Source organism: Anomalospiza imberbis, chromosome 5 (assembly GCF_031753505.1).
Source record: "Anomalospiza imberbis isolate Cuckoo-Finch-1a 21T00152 chromosome 5, ASM3175350v1, whole genome shotgun sequence".
NCBI lineage: Eukaryota > Metazoa > Chordata > Aves > Passeriformes > Viduidae > Anomalospiza > Anomalospiza imberbis.
In genome coordinates, this window is record NC_089685.1 from 28,717,836 (window position 1) to 28,737,780 (window position 19,945).

Sequence of the window (19,945 nt, forward strand, 5' to 3'; positions counted from 1 at the left end):
ATAATTAAGGAAAAGATCCTATTTGATAGAATAATTAAATAAAACCCTTTAATACAGCTGATAGTCAATGACAGTGAAAAAGGAAACCTGAATTTTAAATATTAAGGAAAACATCTATCTTTGCCTAGATCTGGACATTAATGGTGCTCTCCATAAATCATCCTTTTTTTAATTTAATATGAGCATCTGTAAGGTCCAGAGATAAATTAATTGCTGCCAGATTTAAATAATACGCTTGGTTTCAGGCATTTCCTGGGGATTAATGACAGGTTAGGGGAAGCCAAGGGCCTAAAGTTCAGCCAGAAACCATTAACCTCAGGTTATCATTAACCTCAGGAAACACCCTATGTCTCAGCTGTGTCTGTTCCTACAGAATGGAAATGAAAAGAGCAATGCCATGTTTTTCTTGTAGGGGTTAATGCCATTCCAGTGGGTACATACAGAGAATTTTAACAGCCCATGTTCCACCTGGTCAAATGACATGAAACAAACATGTGCAACCACTTGGCTTATCATGGCTCCTCCAAAAGGAAGTGTTTCATGCCCTAAATGATATGTTGCGTGGATGACACTTTTGGGGGTAGCTGAAATATAAAACCTGTAAATCTATGGAAACCAATGTATGTGTTAGGGTGGGGTTGGTTGACACTTTGAAGTCAATATTTGGCTTGCAAATGCACCTTGGCTGGGTGTGAGGAGCACATCTTCTGGTCGCTTCATTGCTGTCCTCAGCTGTTGTACAGCAGAATTTGGGTACAGGGAAGCAAGCCTCACGTTTCTTAATTTAAGTAGTACAAAAATGTGTCTGGAGGAAAATTTCAGAGTTCCCAATTGAACTTATTAAGAGACAAATTTTGACCTACTTTCAGATTGCAGAGACCTCAAGAGACATAGTATCTGGATATAGAAAATAAGAACAATATTTCTAAGAAAGTTATTTTACATTTTTCAGCCTGAAGGTTTCCAAGCATTTTATGAGCATTTATTAATTAACACCCACAACATTCCTGTGAGATATGTGTTAGCCTAACTCTGTGCTTGTAATGCCATCAGAGGTGACACCAGAGGAAATCTGGGGAGGGAGGAAAAAGATGACACCACACAGGGACTCTGAGAGGGCTCTGAGAATTCCCATTTCTCCCTCATCTCTGCTGTGAACATGGGGCATACTACGGGCTCTGTATACACAGACAGGGGAATTGGGAGCTGGTGCTAATGCTGTTTGTGAGGGCTTGTAAAAGTATCATAGTAACACTATGAGCTGCTGTTCTTATTAAAAAGAAGAGAGCAAGTTAATCTGAGCTAATTTCAAAGCACAGCCAGTGTGTGCCAGAGAGAAAGAAGAAACTTCTGGTGAGCCTATGGTGGTTTTCAGGTGTTGGTCCAATGAGTATTTAGGCTATGGACCAGTTCAGCCAGACTGTAGCAGCTACTGGCATGTGCAGTGGGCTTTGGATGCATCTTTCTAAGCACCAAATTCACTTATTTAATGTTAACAACAAGTTAACATTAACATTAAACACTTGTTTAATGAACAAGTGGGTGTCTAGCTTGAGCTAGACATTTAGGCTTCCTCTATAGTTAATATGATGCCTTTCATAGTTTTAAAATGTGTCTGAATACTCCCTGACTCTAGACATGCCCAGCTTTTCATACCAATTTTAGTGTGGGACTCTGAAAGACCTTTTTTTTAGTAGTGCAGCATAGTTGGGGTGAATGTGAGAACAGGAGAAAGCCTGGATATTCTCAGTAAGGGGACAGAAAAATGTCCTGCTGGCTAACAACTGTGTGAGCACTGTTGGTCTGGGGACTGGACAAATAATCTATATTTACTCCCAAGCACATATACACCAGGTTGCCTTAGGCAGCAAAAAGGCCACAAGCTCATGTTGGCTTCATGGAAGGAGATGATGGATGAGTGCAGAGAGATACATTGGGAACAACATTTGTAGCACATATTAATCTTACTGCAACTTGGTATGCTGACAGGGCTGCTCTTTGTTTTCTGGTCTGTTCATCTGGGTTTATTTCAATGTTCATTTTTTATGATAGTTTTACATGCACAAATCTGTAGTATTGTACATCGCTAGACAGTCTTGTATCTGCTTTTCATTATTATGCAACTTCTTTAAATGTTACTAAAGTATTTTTAATATATAAATCTTTATCTAGTTTATGTTTTTGTGGCCTACATGTAACTTTTTATTTTTGCTCTTTGTCTCCTTATCTTCTTATTACCACATTTTATATGCTTCTGTTGCCAGGCTTCTTTAATTCTGCTAGTGGCAAAACCCACTCCTCTAAACCTGTGACAGTTCTGCAGATAACTGCATCGCACTTTTTCATGGATTTCAAGTGTTTAAGAGAAATGATACAGCTGTCTCTGAAAGCACATCAGGTCAAAATTGTGGCCAAACGGCAGCATCATGACAGGAAAAAATGTTCCCTGGAAGCTGGTTACCGAGGAATTTTCTAAACTCCAAATATAGAGCACACAACATGTTTCCAAAAGCTGGCAGAAAACAAATGATTAAACTTAACTAAATATCTCTCCTGCTTTTAGTCCACAGTTGGCTGTGAAGAAATGGCATTAGGCCAGCTGTACAATGCAACCTAATTCCACACAAAATACAATGGAGGGCTATGGAGGGTTTGAGTCTGACTTCATTGTGGGCTGTCAGGATAAGATATCTCAGGTTTACTAAAGCTTGTAAATCATATGCCCTATAGTTTTGATTTAAGTAAATCTTGCTCTACTTGAGCTTTACTGACTGGAAGGAGAAGAAATTCACACTGCTTTCTGCTTGTATACAAGGAAGGAATGTGAGAACTCCTAGTTATATCAAACACCATCTCCTCCACCTGACCTTTAGTGCTGTTGGAACTGCTCACTTGTGCAGTCCATCCTGTTTTGCACACCACTCATGCAAGTCTTACAGATACAGGCGTTACTAACACGAGACAAATGTCCTCCTGTATTTCCCAGAGTGGATAATACAGTGCTGGTGTTTGAAGGTGAGAGGCTTCTTCTCATCTTCTGGAATCCAGACAAAAGCTCTACTGTGTAAGCAAGGTGGAGAGGCTAAGCAAGAAGGCACAAGAGTAGGGACAGTTAACATTTTAATGGTCTTTGGCCACTTTTTTCCCAAGCCTTGCACTTGGAGGTGCAGTAATAACTGTGCAGTGACACCATCCCTCAGATGAAGTCACCAGCCCAGCCTGGTTCTATACTTCTCCCTCTTTATTCTTCCTCATACAGAAGAATGCTGGTATGCTTGACCTTTCAAAAACCCATGCTCTTGTGGATTGGGTCAGATAATTGCCTTTGGGCTGGAGGAGGGTCATGCCTCTGTGGATGGTATGTCATGGAAAGAGTTGGAGGTCCTTCATTCCCAGAGCCATGGAAAAATAAATCCCTTCTTGAGCAAATGGACAGCAGAGCTACATCTGAATTAATATTTATATAGAAAATATAAACCTTTCATTCAAGAGAGACACTTCCAAATCCAGCATCTGATTTTTAAATCAAAAAGTGGTTAAAACTTTGTGGTTATTTTTTTGAGATGATGATTTGGGAATAATTCTATAATTTCTTATTTTAATTCCTTATACCTAAAATGTATGATTTATGTCTACTTTGTATACACGCATATATATTATATACATGCAATATGCATTCCCTCTAATATAACACTCCCAATGATTATCAATTCCTACAACGGCAATAGCATACAGACATACAGCTAAATTAACATAGTGAATTTCAGAGATATTGATTCTCAAAAAGGGAAGATACATTGTCATTCATTTCTACCCAGGTCAAACAAGTTATAAAAAACACCAAATATAGATTACAAAACGAACCGGATATAAGCAGTCTAGTATTCCAGGTTCATGCATCCTTATTTCAATTGTCTAGAAATAAAAGCAAAAGGATACAGTATATCATTAAAAATAAATGGAGGTTATAATTGCTTAAAAGATTATAGCATAAAATTTGCATGACTGATGGGCTGCAAAATACAGGAGGGATTTGCTATACAGAATTTAATGTTGCTTGCTTGAAGGTGCAGGTTGCATTTAGGCATATCAAGAAACAAGATCATTTAATGGTTTATTCATTCTATTTAACAGAATATATCCATGGCCCATCATCCACACATTCACCTGCTGTCAGCTGCTGTTGAGCTCTGTAATGAACAGCTGTGGAAAGGGCAAAAAATGTACAACAACCTCTGGCTATTTGCATTTAAGATATTTAGTTCTGTGTGAGAAGAATGACATGTAATCAACTAGACACATGAGTAAAAATAGAAGACTCCAATTTTGCCTACTATTTTTCTCTTCCCTTAGACATGGCTACAAAATTAATGTATAATTTGCATTTTGACTTTCAGAGCAACGTGCAATTTTTATAGGGCAAAAGGTTAGGTTCTGTCTGTCCTGTTTCCGAGAGGTAATTGGAGAAGGAAAGCTTTTCACAGTGTGCACCATGGGAACAGGGCCTGATCAGTACTGTCAGTACATAAAGTCTCATTAACAGGTTGGTAACAGTGAACGATGCCCACATGGCAGGGGCAGCACCTTGATAAAGAAGCAGATTGAAATAGCAGTGTAGCAACCACTGGAGCTGTACTGTGTTGGTAATGGTTTCTCTTGAACGAGGTGGGACACCTATTAAAATCTGCAGGAGGCATTGTGCAGTGACTATCAGAGCATCCCTGCTTGAAATGGGATTGCATTACCTTTTTGGTGCATTCAGATTGTCTAAGCCATCCTTGAAAATGATAGACTCATCCCCCTGAAGGCCTTGAGTGACTTCTCAGAGGTTGAAAGTGCTCCAGGATCCCCTGGATGCCACTGGGACCCGGAAGCCAAACCAGCCCCTCCAAAAAACAGGAAAACAGGAGACCGTGAGGGACAGGATCCCATCTGCAGTCCTGCTGTAGGAAGCTGAATAAGTATGTGTGTTCTCAGATAATATTCTCATAGAAGTTGCCAGGCATCCATCAACTGGAAAAATATGAGGGCTCATTTGATACCAACAGCTTTGTTTTCTGCTTTATCCACAAGTCAGAAAATTGTATTTTAAAGCTTATTTACTGGAAACAACAGGAACATTTAGTTCTCCAGTCATAGTCAGTAAAATCTGGCCAAAGGAAATACATCCAAACTTTTCCAAATAATAAACAAAGGTTCTTTAGTTGTGTACTTTTAAAATTTCTTCTCAGCTTGAGAGCAGTATATAATAGATGGAAATAAAGAAAAAGACACTAAGAAAATGGTGTTCCATGAGCTAATTTGCTGGGGACCATATGACTTTGATAGTTGGAAAAATAAAAAGATTATACTGGAAGCTTGCAAATATTAGGTGTAGTTCCTCAAATACATTTGAACCAGTCAAAATGGTGACTAAATAATTCTGAGAATCTTCAAGAAAGATATCAGCTATTACAGAGCATTTATGGCTTTTGCTAAGTAGGAAAAGAACCAGTCTGATCTGAGAGTTAAAAGCACCATAAAAAAGGTGGAATAGTCATCTTTCTGCAATCACTTACACCAAAATGGCTTCATTTATAAAAATTAAATTTTTATACAAATCTGAAGTACAGAGAGAAAATAAACTGTTTTGAAAAACAGTTAAAATAATTGTCTCATTAGTTGTTAAAACAGGTTACTCTTGAGCATTCCGGTAAAGAGACTGCAAGCATGAGCAGAAGTGCATGGATTGGAAGGGTGATCTTCAGAATGAGTTGTCACATTTTTCCCAGCCTGTGATCTGTAAAGAGAAAAGTCGGAAAGCTTTTTGGCAAAGAATCACAAGAACAGGGTCTCTTTCCCTCTGTGGTGTGATGATGAGTGGAACTGAGTCATAGTGGGTATCAGTCAGTAGCAGTCAGGCTCCGGAAAAAGGTCCAAGAGGGAAGGGGAAAAGAAAGATATCCCATGCAAACATGAGTTCCTTCCTGTGGAGGCTCCATGCACAGCATGAGAGTCCTGCAGTTGGTCCCTGCATTCCCTGCCCATGCACTGACCATTGCACCCTGCTCGTTTCTGAAGCATGGTGACAACCTGAAGTATTTCTTCTGTCAGTGACTGCCTGAGCCAGGTACAGCAGTCACCAGGTCACTGGCATTTGTGTTCTCTGCCTCGTTGCCCCATGCCCAAAGCACATGGTCCCAAACTGCGGTTTTAGCATCTAGACATCTTCCTCCTGTCACATGAGCTGACAGACCAGACATATCCTTCACCATATGAGAGAATAAGGTGCTGTCTGGTACGTTAGAAAAAAGATCTATAGAAGGTTGTGTAACATGGGAGGATAATCAGGAGGAAGAACGTAAGAATAGTTGCTTGATCCTTTGGCAAATGTGGGCCTGGATCCTGGGGGCTGTGCTGGGGACAGCAGAATGGTGCAAAACCCCCTAAGTCCCATCTCTTTTCTGGGTTGCTTTTGTGTTTGAGAGCAAAGCTAGCAGGCACTTTTTGTTAACTTGGATATCAAACTGTTTATAGAAGCTAACATTTTACCAGTTTTAGTCATTTCTCTAGCTTTTCTATCTTTGTAGCCAGAAATAGTCTGAGGCTAATCTTATGGAGTATCTGAAGAATATCTGAGCCTGAGACTATCTCAATGTATCAGGATAAGAGAAAAAAAGCACAGGCTAGACATTAACTATCTTATATACAGGAAATGACCACGATTAAATCAAAAGATCTTTTTTAGTGTAATATGAGAAGATATGGATATAGAAGTGACTCACTCAGTAGCCCCATCAGATCAAACAATTTAAACTTCAGATATTCCATAAGATTAGGACAGCCCCCAGGATCCAGGCCCACATTCACAGCCCTGGGCTCAGAGATGGAAGAAGGCAGAAACTAAATAGTGTTCAGCAATATGAACATTTGCACACTAAACCAGAAACAAACCTGGCCTGTCTTTCAGGCTGAGAAACCTACAAAATCAAAGAAAGAAACTCACATGGAAACTGGAACCATATTTCAGCCCCAATGGTTCCTTTGGATGATTTTCCTTTTATGAGCACAAAGGTCAGTAAATCAGCCTGGATTCCAGCTGCTGTTCAAGATATCCATGCTCCTGTTTCTTCAGCTCAGACAGTTCATGCTGCTTAAATATCCCTCTTTGAGAGTGCAACTGGTTTCTTGTCTGGGTTACAAATAGGACGTGAGCCGTGTGCCTCATCTCCATCAAAGCCATTCTTCTCTCCATCGCCCTTATGCTCAGGGCCTAGGGAGTTATCAATTGACTGCTAGTGGAGAAACACCCATGTGTGCGGGCCTGCTGCATGCACGGTGCTCCCCTTGTATACCCTGTCACACTCGCCTTTGTTTAAACATTTGTAGACTGAAACGTCCTGTCGAGCCCTGTTCTCTGGGAGAACATATTTGTGAGACAAAGCAATGCTGTGGTCTACCAGGAGGTCTGTGACTCTCTCAGTGAATTATTCACTACTTTGCTGTGGTCTACATGTCAGGTCACCCGTGCTCACAGCGGAGAATGAAGCATTATTCATTATCAACCTTTGGTTTTTTTCTTCTAGGAGGTTGCTCCCCCACCCTTGTTGCCCTTTCAGGTTTTAACAAGACATTGCATTCTTTCAGACTTCCCCTGGGCAGCAGTTTTTTGCACTTGCAGAGGTACGGCAATAATAGAGGGAAAGCCAGAGCAGTTGTAAATTGTAGCAGTTAATGTCAAATTGATGGGGCAGTGATCAAATGAAGTTCATAACCACAGAATGCAACCTGGGGGTGGAATGCTGTTTCAAAGATTGCTAATGACAGGGTTATAAAATCATAAAATAGAAAGTTTTTTCCACTGTGAAAGTTTGAAAGAATTTATTTGGCTGACCGTAGGTATTAGCAGTGTTAGGGTCAGGCTTTTATATGACATTTAGCACAATTGCTAATCAATGAGGGGACTGACCAGTCTGTTTTGAACGGAGGGAACAACATCTGCTCTGTGTTGCTATTCTTGGACACCCTGAGTGCACCTTTAATGATCTTTAGGTCTTCTAGTATGGTACTGTTTAATTAGAAACTGCTGATACAAAGGGAGAGCAACTGTTGGCTAAAAAGAGCAGTTTTGGGGTTTTCAAATCTGCCTTTTAAGCATCAGCATTCAAGAAACCAAAGCAGTAGGGAATGCCACAACGTTAGCACGAGGGAAAACATTTATAGCTCATCAGAGCTGGACAGTACACAGCTGTATTCCAGCTGCACTCTTCAAGCACAGTGCTAGAAAAGCCTCAGAGAGGAAAAAAGAGGCAAGAACAGGAAAATATCATAAGATAAATGGGCATGGAAAATACTGAAGACATCCCAATGCAATTTACATATGGAAGTGAAAAATGAATAATGCAAAAGAGACATACACTTTTATAGATGGAACCTTCTGTATTTTCAGATTTATTTATTTACTTATTTATTTTTCTGATATCTGCTTCAGTTATTGAGACTAATCTGTCATGTGATTTATTATGCTTTCCTTACCCATTTGTGCATAGCTTAGTCAAGAAAGAGCAAAGCCAGAAAAAAAAATCTAGCAGAACTTCCAGCCTTGGCTTCCCTGCAAGAGTTGCCAGCCTTGGTCATTAAGGTGTGTTACTCAAGTCCCTGTAAATCCACACCTCACCGAAATGTGGCTGGTCTCTTTGCACAGTCACCATGTTTGGCAAAGATGCAAGCTCAAAGCAATTTCTGGCATCATTCATTACATTCAGCTGTCCAGTTTCTGATATGATGGAGGACATTGCCAAACAGTAATTTTTTTTCACTTCCTCTTTTCCTGCTGCTTCCCTATTTCCCATTCAGAGGCCCAGCTGAGTTTCTGAAGCTGGAAGACACTGGTAACTAGAAGTTCTAGTAACTAGAAGATGGTAATGTGCTGCTTCACCCTTAAGCTCCCTAATCACTTTCTTTCCTGATCCCAAAGGCATCAAAAACCTTCATCTTTTGTAGTTTGTAGCCCTTTGAATTGGACAACCATCATACAAATTGCACCCTTCAGTAATGTAGCTTCCAGTGTTAACATTCAGGTCTTTAAAGGTATTCAAGTCTTGAAATATTTTCAAGTCCTTAAAGAATTTTTGGCAAGTTCAGATGCTGCAGACATACCCTTGTGGGCTTTGTGACATTGCCTAAGCAATACTCCTGATAGCTTGCCAGCTCCAGAAGGTTCCTGTAGAAATTTCATCAGATATTTGTTTTTTTAAGCTAGGTCTTAACATAAGGGAAGAAAAAACCACAACCCCACTTTTCTCCATTAGTATGTGGTATTGGACATCTGGCTTTTGTGTCGAGAACATAATGCAGACGTTCTGCTGTGGAGGTCTACTCTGGTTGCTAGCAATCATTTTCAATGCTTATTAAGAAACAGACCATTGTGAGTCAGCAAATAATCCAGGGCCAGGTGAAAGCAGCTGGATGGGAGTGAGCTATGTACCATCACTTGAAATAATATAATCAATGCTAAATTAGTTATTGGTCATTCGGCCAGTTTTGTACTGTGGATACACTGTGGAAATGGACTTGGGAGAACCACTGTGTTGAGAGACACAGAGATATGTAACCTGGTTGTGATTTTTGGGAACAGAAAGTGGCAGACTCCTTTAGTGAAGAATCTGGATAATATTCTCTTTCTTGTAAGTAATTTATGCCTTTGCAAAAATGCTTGAGATCTACAGCATCAATGACAATAGCAAACAGCCTGTTACACTTTTCCATAACAATGGCTACTGCTGGTGATGTTCTCACAACAGTGACTGCCGCCGTGCCCACCCTGAAGCCCCCTGGCTTCGCCTGCCCGGCAGAGGCACGGTCAGCAGCAGGGGACACTCCCCTGTATCTTGAGGAGAGTCAGGGAGCGGCTAAGACAGAGCGCTGCGCTGTCTGCCTTGTATGGAGGAGAGAAGAAGTCTGAGGAGGCAATAAAGGAGGTGACTCAAGGCTGGGAAAACAGTCTCATGTTTAATCCACATTCCGAGGAGCTCCAAAGGCCAGAGCGTCTGACAGCCGAAAGTGCCCTCGAGGCTTTCGCAACATCTTAAGTACCGGGGTGGTAACCAGGGGGAAGGGACGCCCATTCACCAATGGGGGGATTTGGGGGAGTGGAAGGTGGAAGGATAGACAGATACATAAACCAATGCAGGAAGTTCAAGGGAGGGACCCCTGGCCCTCGTCCACTCACTCAATGCCCAAGGTGGAAGATTCTGGGAGAGTGGGATGGGGAGCCAAATGATGGACAGGGTACCAGGGAGGAGACAGGGGAATGACTGAGCATTTTCAGGGAGATTGGCATTGAGGGAAATGCGGGAAAGCTCGGGGTGGAACCATCAGGAGAAAATGGTAGGTGAAGGGGGAAACCACTACAGAACTATTACAGAAATATAAAAACACAATACAACAAGTGACCCCTAAAATAGTTTAAAATGTTGATGTAAGAAGTAGCCTTCTGCTTGTAATTAATATTCCATTACTAATATTGCATTGAGATGAATGAGTGTAGGTCACATAACAAAGCTGTTGTTTCCACAGCATTTGCAACATCAGAGAACTTATGTTGGCTATGTGGCATTTTCTTTTAATGTTAGTTATGCTAATGATTTTAATATGCTCAAAATGAAAGCTTATATTTCTGGAGCAAGAATAAGGCACTGATTTAGAAAGGAGAACAATTATGTTGAAGCATATGAAATAATAGTGTGGCATTATGAGCAACCCTAATAGAAATCCCAAGAAACAAAGCAATTTCAAATGGAACATGCAGCCCCTGGCTTACTGTGAAGTGAGATACTGGATAAAGAATGTCCGAATTTTTTAATGTTTATTTTTCAAGAAAGATCTTCAATTTAGTGTTGTCAGCAGACCTGTTTTTTCTTAAATGCTATGTTTTGTGAATAATCTGGTAAGAATTTTATCAAGTCATCAATCTCATGCTTTGTGAGCACAGAAACCTGGAGTCTTGCAATCTATGAGTGAAAACCATTTCTTAGAGAACATCCTACTTCTTGCTGGTTGCCTGGTGATAGGACCAGAGGCAATGAGCACAAACTGAAACATGGGAGGTTTCCTCTGAACATCAGAAAACACTTTTTCACTGTGAAGGTGACTGAGCACTGGCACAGGTTGCCCAGGGATGTTGTGGAGCCTCCATCCTTGGAGGTATTCAAAAGCTATCTAGATTTGATCCTGAGCAACCTGCTTTACGTGTCCCTGCCTGTGCATGGGGGATTGGACCAGATGACCCCCCGAGATACCTTTCAGCCCCAACCATTCCATGATAATGGGATTCTGTCTTGTTCTTCAGGTTGGTTTTCAAGACCCCTTATTACCACAATGTCCATGCCAAAGTGCTGGCTCATGGGAGGTGCTTACTGTTTCTCATCTTAAAAGAGTATGTTGTGTGTGTGCTCAAGTTGCAGTAAGCCAAACTGTCCTGTCATGTGACCTTCCTTTTTCCCTGACCTCTGTACCTTCCAAGGCCTCTTTGCTTGCACCACCTTGTCACATTTTATTTTGAGATCCTAAAATACTCTGGAAAGGACCTATTTCTCAGATCATATTTGTATATCTGGTAGAACTGGATGCCTCTACTCTGAGCATCTACTCTTAGAAGAGACAGTGTTGTTACTAAATGCCACCCTGCTGGGCATAGTCCTGAAACCAAATATCTTTGCTAATTGAATGTAGATCTTCAACTTTTTCACTTTTCCTCTTTTGCAAAAAAAAAAAAAAAAAAACAAAAAAACAAACCCCAATCAACCAACCAACTAAAAACACCACCAAAAAACACATAATCTAGTCTTTTTGTAAAGGCATGTGACTCAGCTGTGCTAAATTAGGGGTCAGGTTTGTGCCTCCTAGTCATGTTACATCAGGAATCATGGGGACAAACACTGTTTTTTCAGGGCTTAGAGGCTATAGGAGCATTCATGGAGTATAGCATGAGTAATAAAAGTAAAGCCATGTTAAAAAGCTCCCTCATGTTATTACTTGGCAGTTCATTAAGATATACCTTGTTTACCTGCTGCAGCCTGCACACCAGATTTAGCTCTCTGCAGGAATCTGAAGGCAGTTAGTATGCAGAAGCTGTGAATTGCAATGAAAAACAAAACACTTCTGTTTCATGATTTTTTGAAAAGCAAAGTAATTAAACAGTGACTGAGAGCCTGCTCATCCCTTCCAGATTTTTCCCCAGGTAGATAAATGTGTGGAACAGAAAAGCAGGAAAACAGATCTGATGATCTTTACTTATTGACAGGCTGGGAAACACTGTACATTTCCTCTTCCGCTCTTTGGGCTTTCTGTGCTTATAATCTCCTTTGGCTTGTTAACTACTGCTAAGGCAGGCCAGAACTCATTTGCATTCTAGTGTTGCTCAGTGACCCTCCAGTGATGTCAGGTAAGAGCACTGATTTTTAATTAAAATCTCAGTTTTCGAGTACATTTCACAGTTAATACGTGGTGAGAAGTTCTGACCAACTACATTGCTTTGCTAAGCCTCTAAAGCAAAAAGTCACAACTTCATTCCTGAAAAATGTGACTTCACAGGACAATGAATATGTGAATGGCTGCTCTGCCATATGCACCAGAAGTTCCTCATTTGAAGGAAGCATCAAGTGTGTGAGAACAGGAAAGCATCCTGTGTTTAAAGATTTAAAAGCCCATGATCGCCGTGTGAAATGGTACACAGCAAGTTTCTGTGTAGCATACAATAAATTGCTGGTTAATGTGTTCCCATGTTATTTGTTTTACTCATTCTGGTTTTCTAGGCCTTTATGAGCCCATCACAATAGGCACACATGAGACCCATAAGTGACTTTATCATTGGTCTCTGGTCTCAAGATCTAGGCATGCATTATTCACCTTGTTATACCAAGGGCCATGAGGTGTCAGTGCCAAGATCTCCAGGTGGTATAACTGGTCCACTGGAGCAGAGAAACCTACAGAGCTACAAGAGTTTACATTTGCACATCCAGGGAGTAAACAACTCACCTGAAGTTGCACAGAAATTCTGTGGCCCAGCTAGGAACTGAATTCACATCTGAATCTCTGTCTCAGGATCGCCTTCCTCACCTGCCAGTGCAGTGCCTGCAAATACTGTTAAATATTTATTTTGCCCATTCACAAGCCATCACACTCTCAGTAAGGATGGTTGGCTGCACACACCAGCTCCAGCTGGCCCTTCAAGGAGCAGGCACAATGAATGAGGATGTTTCCTGCTCAACAAACATTCTTCCATCCTTTTTGACTGTTGTAGTTGACTGCTCCCCCAGACAAGGCTTTTCAACATTTTCACTGAATCAAAAAAAAAAAAAAAAAAAAAAAAAAAAAAAAAAAAAAAAAAAAAAAGCAGTTCTGGACTGCTTGCAACATTTAATTCACTTTGAATCATTTGGTTCCACTTTGAGACTTTGTAAAAATAACCCAGGGGCCAGATTCACAAGAGGAATGAGGTAACCCAGAGAAGCTGGTATTAAAGCTGTTCCTTCCTCCTTTGCCCTAGATCCCAGTCCAGGCTGGACATTCACATCATATATGGGAAACCTTGGGTCCAATTCCCTTTTAGTCTGGTCAACAGCAGGAATTTTAACCTCAGGCTGACCCACTCAGAAAATACCACAAGTGCTAAGCTGCAGTGTGTGCTGAGTCAGGGTCTCTTGGCTTTTCTCTTATGTCTGGACGACTTAACAATGAAAACTTAAATACTACTGGGAAAAAATATAGTATACATCTCTCTAAATTGATGATTAGGCCATTTGACAAGGGGAGCTTCATATTTTTGGTTGCTGCTTCAGTGGATGTTTGTTTGTGAATACGAGTGGAAGCATTTCAACAAGAGAGAATAAATAACCCACATTACCCACCACCCAGCCCCCACTGCCAAGGAGCTCTCCTGGGAAGCAGTGCACTTAGTTTCTGACGTGGTGTTTGTCCTACCTACTGGGAAATACAGTTTGGAGTGAGAGTGGGGAAAGGGACCACTGGCTCAACTCTGAAATTTATTCTCTAGGAATTCAAATCAGAATACACAGATAAATTCTTGGAACAGACTAACTATTCAGCAACAAAAGCCATCATCCACCTCCACCTATACCACTGCTTGTAAAGTAGAAGGCTGACAGAAATGTCCACCAGAATGTAACACTCTGAGCTATCTCTTGCCCAGTGTTCACCCAGGGGAAAAAACCTAAGCAAACATCCCCCAGACTTGCAAGATATGGGTGACCAGGAAGGTAATTGTCAAATGTTGAAGGCTATATTTTCCATTTCACCCCCCTCACCTGCCCTTCTCTGCCAAGGGACTCAGAAAAATGAGGTTTCTAGATCATAATCTGCAGAGAATTCCTTATAAACCCCTTGGATAGGTTTCAGTTTTTAACATTTTACTGAACCAACTGTTATTCTTCTGAACAAAGAAGCAAAAAAAATCAAAAGCTTTCAACTAGGTCATGCTAGTATTATCATGAGTGAGTGTGAGTGGTATCATTTCACACATACTGCATCTCTCAATTAAGGAAAATGCCAGACTTCTGTTAGCAAGACAGCTGGTGGTACTCAGTGACTAAATATAGTACTGTCATCACCTAGGAGCACAGCCAGGACATTTTAATGGTTGGGACAACTGATATTTCAGTTTAGCCAAAACAATTTTAAATCATACACTATTATTTTAAATAACCAGTGGACAAAATCAGTGAATGAATGTATTTGTAATGTATTTTAACCATTTTATTTATTAGGTCAATTATTAACCAATATTCAGCTGATCTTAAAAGAAATTCCACATATTGTATATGTTTGAGATAAAAAAAAACCAGCTAAGTAAATACAGCTGGCATTCAGCTGATTCTTTGATTCTCTATACATTAGATAGACAAAACTCCTTAGACAGTCTTTTTATTTTGTGTACAGTCCCTTGATCAGTGGGGCTTGGATCCTCTAGAGGGTGATTATTGGTGATGATTCCATTGCAAAGGAGAGGCAAAGACCAAATAAATATCTGTAGTTCATCTTAAATGAAGCCTGATCCAGTTCACCCCATATTTGATAAAAACAATTTAATCTGCAGTTACAGCTGGAATAGGTCCTAAATTATGTCAGTTCTCAGAGAATTTGCTTTCCTGAAAAAAGTCTTTCAGGCTGAGGGGGAAAGTCTTTTTTGGGTTCTCACCTCTCCATCAATATCCCAGGAATTTTGCATTTTTGTGTTAGCATTCTTTTTGTGTGCTGTGGAACAAGCCAAAAGAAGACACACAATTAGTTATTGTTAAGGGTGAATGGAAACAGATTTCTGCACATCATGCTATTGTAACTTTAAGGTCCACAAGCCCGAGCCTGCCAGCTTTACAAACATGGGCTGTGCTTGTGCGTAGCTGAGGCACAGAAATGAAGTGTCTGTTTCTTTCCTGTTTCCAAAAAATACTGAATTTAGGTCTGGTTTAGCTGTGACTGAGTAGGTATTTCAAAATGTTTATTAACAGTTTCATTATTTTATTTCTGCTGCCAGCTCTAAACAATAGGGGCCAGGAACACCCGCTTTGTTTGTACTTTATTAATACATGGTTGCCTGTGGACATAAACTCAGAGGTATACTCTGCAGCCAGTGGATTAGAGGCTTGTTAGTCCTGCTACATGTTGAATGTGAGCTGGAAAATGACAATGCTAGAGAAGTATCTCACAATGAAGATAGTCAGGAGCAGATTTTCATGTGTGAAAACCTCACTGATTACATCTGTGCTACCAGTGGTGCTACCTGGAACAGATTTTTCAGCATCTATCCTCTTTTAGTACCCTCCTTAGCCAGAGCAATGAAAAGTGTTTTAATATTGAGTTGAATTTCTTTTTTTTTAATTTTTTTTTTTGGTGATAATGTCCTGGTTTCAGCTGAGATAGAATTAATTTTCTTCTTAGTAGCTGGTACAATACTTTGTTTTGGACTAAGTATAAGAAAAATGCTGATACCACAGTGATGTTTAGGTTGTTGCTAAGTAGTGCTCACCCTGAGTCAAGGACTTTCCAGTTTCCCATGCTCAGCTAGGGAGGAACTGCACAAGAAGCTGGGAAGGAGCATGGCCAGGACAGCTGATCTGATCTGGCCAAAGGGGTATTCCATGCCACAGAATGGCATTTCCAGTTTATAAACTGGGGAGAGCTGGCTGGAAGGGGCCAGTCGCTACTTGGTGATATGACAGGCCTCAGTCAATGGATGGTGAGTAATTGGATTGTGCATCACTTGTTTTTCTTGTGGTTTAGCTCTCTCCCCCTCTTATTACAATTATTATTACAATTTCCATTATTGGTATTATATTATTTTATTTTGTTTCAGTTATTAAACTGTTCCTATTTCAACACTTGTGTTTTGTTTTTCCTTCTATGATTTTCCTCCCTATTCCACCAGGGATGTGGGACTGAGCAAGTGGCTGCGTTGAACTGAGTTGCCATCTGGGGTCAAACCTTGACAGATAAAATTTTGACAATGGGATTGAAGCTAGAGACAGAGAGAGAAAAAAAAGCTTTAATGCACTTATTTGTATGTGCAAGCTCTTTATCCATGCAGTCAAGCCAATATGTGCAGCAGCAGTGCAAATTTCTGTCTTGGTCTTCTGGCCAAGTTTTCCTCTAGTTTCCCTGCAGCCTTGACCCTCACTGGGCTGTTTTGCATCGGAGCCACACCTGGGTGAAGACTCTGGCAGGGCCACCAACAGGCATGCCAGAGCTGATGTCTTGTTTCAGTCACTCCTTCCTTCAGATGTTAACTAAGAGCTGGTGCATATCTAGCCACAGACGGCAGCAAACTGAGGTGTGTGCGTGCTTTGCTCTGCCACTGCCTCTCACCATGTTGTTTGCGTCCAGCCAAGAGGGCTCAGCTGAAAGGGGAATAAACACGTGCTTTCCTGCAGGTGCCAAGACCTTCTACTGCTAGCAACCAGCACAGCTCCCCTTCCTTGTGCCCTGAGGGAAACTGCAGCTGTATCAAGTATTGTAAGGGAAACAGTTCTCCTCATTGCTCTCTACCAAGAGGTTTTTTCTGACAAGACTGTGCAGTGATAGGGCAGGAGGGAAGAGCTTTAAGCTGAAAGAAGGAAGGTTTAGGTTAGATACTAGGAAAAAATTATTTACTCAGAGGATAGTGAGGCACTGGAATGGGCTGCCCAGAGAAGTTGTGGATAAAATGTTCCAGGCTGTATTGGATAGGGCTTTGAGCAAGCCAATCACCAAGTGAAAGGTGTCCCTGCAAGGGGTATGGAACTAGATGATCTTTAAGGTCTGTTCAAACCCAAATCATTCTATTATTCTGTGATTCTAGGTTCACTGGAAAATTAATAATAATCTGGAGGAAACTGTGTTTTCTGCCTTTCCAGCGCTGTTGTGCTGGTATGAGGGGAGTGCGGGAGTGCTGAACATGCAGTTTCTGACACCTGTGAAGCTCACCAAAGAGAGAGCCAAAGACCTTGCCTTCTTCTCCTTTCCTCTCTTGCCATTACAGCTGAAAAAGGTCCGGAAGATTTAATATTAGTGGCGAGCAAGTTTTGATTTTGGATTATTCTCTTCCTTGAATAGAAGACATCTACAGATAGGCAGACATCTATAACAAGGACAATTAACATATCCTTCTATAGAAAAGCATTTTTCCCCCACTCATTCATTCTTTGTTCATGGACAGTGTTTTTTTAAATTATGATTACTTTAATAGCAATCATATTTGTAGCAAAACCAGTACTATCTGTGAATGATGTAATAACTATGATCATAACCAATAAAACTATCCTTTCAGAGATGCTGCTAGCCTTATTACTTTGTTTTTAACCTTACTTTACCTTTAACCTGATAACTTTACAGCTTTAGTCAGCAAATTATGATAGCCTTTTTATTTTAATAGAAATGTTTTAATTTCTGCTATGCTAAATTTGTTGTTTTAATAAACTTTTTTGAGCACCACAGGAAGGCATAATTGGGAAGCATTAATTTGTGCTTGAAAAGTATATTTAAATTTTTTTCTTTGAAATGAACACATACTGTGACCTAGTTTTTATAAACAAAGAAAGAAATAAATGCCAGATCTGAAAAAGTAGATTTAGCTAGATAGTATTCTACTTTTTAATTATTTTTCAAATGTAAGAGGTGATTTCACTTATTTACATATTGCTAGAGGCTAAGGGGAGAAAAAAGCATTCATCTTGAGTTGAGTTCAGAGAGTCTGTGTTGCCAAAAATGAAGCCAAACATATTAATATACAGGCTTTTTCAAAGTCTCAGAAGCATCAGGAATCCATTTGAAAGAAGAGGAGCTGGTCTGGTTTGTCAGTCTGGCAAGTACCAGTGGAAAAATCCATCATCTACCAACAAATACATGCTTGCACAGTCAGTCCTACGGCTGTGAGGGGTCTGCAGAGCAGTTCCACTCCCAGGAGCTGAACCCCTGTTAGTGCCTGAGGCCATGTTGGCTCTGCTAGGGAGGAAGGCAGACACAGGAATGCAGAGGTGAAATATCCTGCAAAGATGATTTTTCTACATAATATTAAATTTGCTTAGTATTAAGTTTTACAAGCATATCCTGGACCACCCAAAATTTGTGGCGATTAATCCAGAGGTCTACCCTGTCCTTTATGTGATTACTTTTAAATGTTCATTCATTGCAATATACTTTAGACTGTTAAACGCAGCCACATGGAGTGTGTTTGTAAAGTACACGTGTTGTCTAAAATGTACATGAAATTTAAAGGTTCTCTTGTTACTATACAGCTCCAGACATAAACTCCTTTTTTTCATGAATTCAACAGTTAAATAAAGAAACCTCTCCAAAGCTGAAAAAAAAAAAAAAAAGAATGATTAATTAAAGAACCTGAGACTTAAATGCAGACTTGTTCTTAGTTTACCAGACTGTAAAACTCTTACCTTAGTGGGTACACAGACAGGCATATGTTTGCAACTGATTTTTTGCAGATCATTGAATAACTCTTGTAGCAATGGCCTTTTTGGAATACCAGAGAAAGCACTCCATCAAATGGGCATAATTTATTTCACAGGGAGGGGGAAAAACTTTGGTGAATTTTCCAAGAAAAATTCCAAGGCTTATGTGAATATGTTCACCTAGCAGCTACACTGATGTGAATCGATCTATAAACCCACATGTGTAAGACAGCTATGAGTAGTAAAAGTAACAACTCGGAGCTATTAAGACGTCTAAGTATGTCTTTACATAAAAGCCTTAAAGGGCTGCGCAGGGAGTCATTATAGTGTATTATGTCAGGACCTTACTTACTCAACACGTAGAAGTCGACACTGACACTGTCAGCTGTGATGTAAAATGCTTGGAGGCTCGTTTCACAGGACAAGCATTTCCAAAGAGTTCCGCACCCACCAGTTCCCATGTAGGCAGCTAAATGAGGTGATGAAACTTTAAATGCTCTCAGCTTTCGTGGGAGCTGAAGTCTTTTGAAAAATCCAGCTTTCCCTGGGGTAGCAGCACCATGTGCTTTGAGCTCCTGGAGGGATGATGAGAGGGACCAAGTCCCTGTGAAGGTGGCTGCTGAGAGGCAGTCTTCTGAACCCCCATGGAATGTGTAAAGCATGCTAAAGGAACATCTCTGCTTCATCTGTAACATCTATGCCATAGCTCAGAGTTAAGGAGATTAAGTATTTAAAAAAATCAAACTAAGGATTGTCTGCTCTGGAAATGTCCTCTCTCAGATCATAAGATAACACTATATTAACTGTGTGAACATGGTATCTGACACAGCAGACTATTATTCTGAATTTTCTTATTCAAACGTCATATTCCAGTGCACATGAAAGCCAGCATAATTCACAGAATGCCTTTATACCGTAGTAATTTTATTTTAAAAAGATGCAAACAAAACAATGTGTTAGATTGCATTCTGAAACTGTTGTTCAGATGTTTTATGCTATTGCTTCAGCAA